This window comes from Brassica napus, chromosome C9 (assembly GCF_020379485.1).
Source record: "Brassica napus cultivar Da-Ae chromosome C9, Da-Ae, whole genome shotgun sequence".
Lineage (NCBI taxonomy): Eukaryota > Viridiplantae > Streptophyta > Magnoliopsida > Brassicales > Brassicaceae > Brassica > Brassica napus.
In genome coordinates this window covers 15,691,410-15,695,004 of record NC_063452.1, presented here as the reverse complement: position 1 = coordinate 15,695,004, position 3,595 = coordinate 15,691,410, and the positions used below count along the sequence as shown (strand labels likewise).

Genomic DNA, 3,595 nt, shown 5'->3' with positions numbered 1-3,595 from the left:
GAAAGGGAGAACCCTATGATTTTCTAGTTGGGCTGTAGAGAACCTATTAACCTTTAAAAATTTAATTGGGCTGGTTTTGGGGTGTTACATTTGTGCTCATGGAAAGCGAAGATGAACTCTTGTAGATAATTTTTCATGTGCCTTTTCACCATTCTTAAAATGTTCGAATTGTATGCTTTTATGATAGTGAATGAATTGCTAAAGCAAGAAGATCCAATCGATTAAATATAATATTTTAATAATAATGTTGTAGATTTTTGAATTAATTATTAAAAATTTCAATATCTAATTAACATCAGGACAAGAGTGTTTTATCACGTAAAACAAAGTGTAGTTTTAAAAAAATAAAAATAAAAATGTATTTTTCAAAATTCAAATCACAAATAAAGTATTTTTTAACACTTATAATGACATTATTATATACCTACTGCCTTCAACAAGATGGAGACATAGTACTATACTACCAGTTCGTTAGTTTAGCTTTATTGGCATGCAAAGGAAAAGTTTGTTATTATTGAGAGCTTGACTCAATTTTTTTAACTAAAACAGGCACTCAGTGAATTTGGGGAAGAATACGAAATAGCCACCAAAGAGGATCGACTTGAAATATAAGGTATCAACGAAGGTGGCAATGAACCATAGAGTTTTGTGGAAGCCAGCAAACGAGAAGTCAAACAAACTTGAAAAAATAACTAACATATATAAGAGGTTTACACATAGACATGGAGGCATACTGCTTGTTGCGACACCAAGCTCCCTGGAAGATCCTTAACTTCTTTTGGAACACTGTTAGGAGATTAGATACGGACAAATGAGTTCTCAAAGGCAAGAATCTAGTTTAGCAGTTGCAAGTGTTTAAACTGTTAAGCTTTTTTTTTTCTTAGACAGCATAGTTGCTTCCACACTTCTTGGTTTTGTGAGGCACAATTCACAGACATGATTCATTTAAGTATATACATTAATGGTTGGCGTCCTCTGTTTAAGTACCTGGAACAAAGAAGGAAGATAGAGTTGATTTAACTACTTTGAACGATGGGTTTCCAGAACAGAACGTTGCCAAACTCAGATGGTCACCAACGTAGCAATGTCCTCATCTTCTCCCAAGGAAGAGGATTGTGTTGTGGCTGTCAAGTTCTTGGGACCTCAGGTCAGCTTTTTCAGACCCAACTCAGAATGGATCGACATCAGAATCAAAACCATTCCAACTATAGACCAGCAAGAGGCAAGCTTTAAATCTAAAGGAGCTTCCTGATCTCTCAACTGCCACTAATCTCCAGGAATTGAATCTTTTTGGTTGCTCAAGTCTAACGGAGCTCCCCTTTTCTATTGGAAATGCTATCAATCTCTGGCATTTGGATCTTAGAGATTGCTCAAGTCTAGTGGAGTTCCCCTCTTCTATGGAAAATGTCACTACTCTCGAGGAATTGCTTCTCACGGGATGCTCACATCTAGCTAATCTCCCACCTTCTATTGGTAATCTCAAGACGTTGTATCTCGAGAATTGCTCAAGTTTGGTGGAGCTTTTATCTTCCGACTTTTTTTCGAGTGGTTGCTCAAATCTTGTGGAGCTCCCTTTGTATATTCCCGCCAGTTACCTCAAGAAATTTGAATTGCGAGGATGCTCAAGTCTACGGGAGCTCCCTTCTTCTATTGGGAATATGACTAATCTTGAGGAGTTGTATCTTGGTGGATGCTCAAGTCTTGTTGAGTTCCCTTCTTCCATTGGGAATATGACTAATCTCAGGAACTTGTTCTCACTCCGGAGATTTCCACAAACATCAGAGTTCTAAAGCTCGCTGGAACTGCAATAGAGGAATTGCCTCCATCAATCATGTCATGGCCTCATCTTCGTGAACTTGTAATCAAGGGATGCACGAAGCTGGTGTCTCTTCCGCACTACTTTCCTACATCCTTGAGATTTAAAGCTTGCCTCTTGCTTCTTCTCTTCCCATGTAATGTATTCCTAGAAAGATGTCATGTTTCTCATCGCATCATGAGATCTCCACAAACATGGCAAGAAGCCCAAGTTTCAAAGGTTGCATTTCAGAAAGATTCCCTTCATGACCACTGCTAGATTGTTAGGGTTACAAGTAAGTCGGGCTGATTTAGACGTTTCGTTTTTTGTTTTCCTTGGGTGAATTCGAAAGCAAGGAATTGGAGATTTAAAATTCACAAACACAGCTTGTCTCTCCTCTGTAATCAATCGATGAACAAGAAGAAGAAGAAGAATCATTAAGTCGACGGCGTTATTCATTTTTAACGTTTTTTGTTTTTTTGTTTTTTTTTTGTAGATAATGTTTTACTTCAAAAATTGAATACGGCAATTTATTACTAAGGTTCACCCTAGAGATTGAACCCAATAAATAACTCAAAATTCAATATAACTAGGAACTCCATGTGCTCTCTCAAATCCTTTATATATTAACTAAGAGGCATTACAATATTTTTTGTAACCATATGTCATCACTAAAATGATTATTTAGAATTCTTATAGAAATATGTTGATTCATCTAAATATATAATAAGTTTTTATTAAATTAACTATAAATTCATTATTAATATTTTTTATTATTTCTTTAAGTAAAAGTTACGAAATTGCCTAATGTGATTAAAGTATATGACAATTAATGATTTTGAATAATAAAGATTCGTTAAAATTTAGTGTATCTTCTATCATATTTGTTTAATTTTAAACTATTAAAATAAATAAAATAACCATATTAACCATATAATAAAAATTTAGATTTTTCTGTATACTTTATATTTTTTTTTAACTATAAATTTCTATAACTTTTAAAAGTCTCACATTCAAATTTTGCGATCCATGATTTAAATTTTTTTGTTATGACAAGATACAAATGATTGGAAAATCAGAAAAGTAGAAAGTCTCATTTAATAATTATTAAGATTAAAAGATATATATATATATATATATATATATATATTGTTTTAAATTAAACTATATACCATATAAAATACATAAATAATTTAATTTTGGAATTTAGTTTGAACAATTTTTCTTTTTGATAAAAGTTTTAAACAAACATTGACAACATAATTTTCAAAAAATTATAAATCTCTAAAACTATTTATCTCACAATGAAAATTTTATTATCAGTAATTTATTTTTTTTGCTATAATAATACAGATGATCAAAATATACTATATATGTTAGTATTATTTATGTTTAATTATATATCCTAGCAAATAGAAAACAATATTGCTGGATTAATAAAATTTATATATATATATATATATATATATATATGTTTGCACCAATTTAATTATATATGTAATAGTTACTGACCTTTTAATTATTCAACTAGATCTCGATCCGCGCAACCGCACGGATTTTTGTTTTCATTTATTTTTATATAAATATTTTGTTTTCAATTCTAAATTGGTATATATTATAATATATATATGTGTTTATCAATTTTTATAACATAATAAGTTTACGGTATATTTTTTTCATTGAATAGATTGTTTCAAACTTTCACATGTATTTGGATCTTCTTCTATATATATATTTTTGGATTATTATTTCATTATTAAAATCGAAACTATATTTATAAAGATTAGTAAAATATTGTTT

At 30.7% G+C, this 3,595-nt stretch overlaps 1 long non-coding RNA gene across 1 annotated transcript; it reads right to left on the bottom strand.

The window, feature by feature from the left end:
• Positions 1 to 580: 580 nt before the first annotated feature.
• Positions 581 to 2,278, bottom strand: LOC125593452. The gene is made up of 2 exons (XR_007329350.1): positions 988 to 2,278; positions 581 to 786 (listed from the first exon to the last, which is right to left on the bottom strand). It is a non-coding gene; the product is annotated as an uncharacterized LOC125593452 (long non-coding RNA).
• Between the last annotated feature and the right edge of the window lie 1,317 nt (positions 2,279 to 3,595).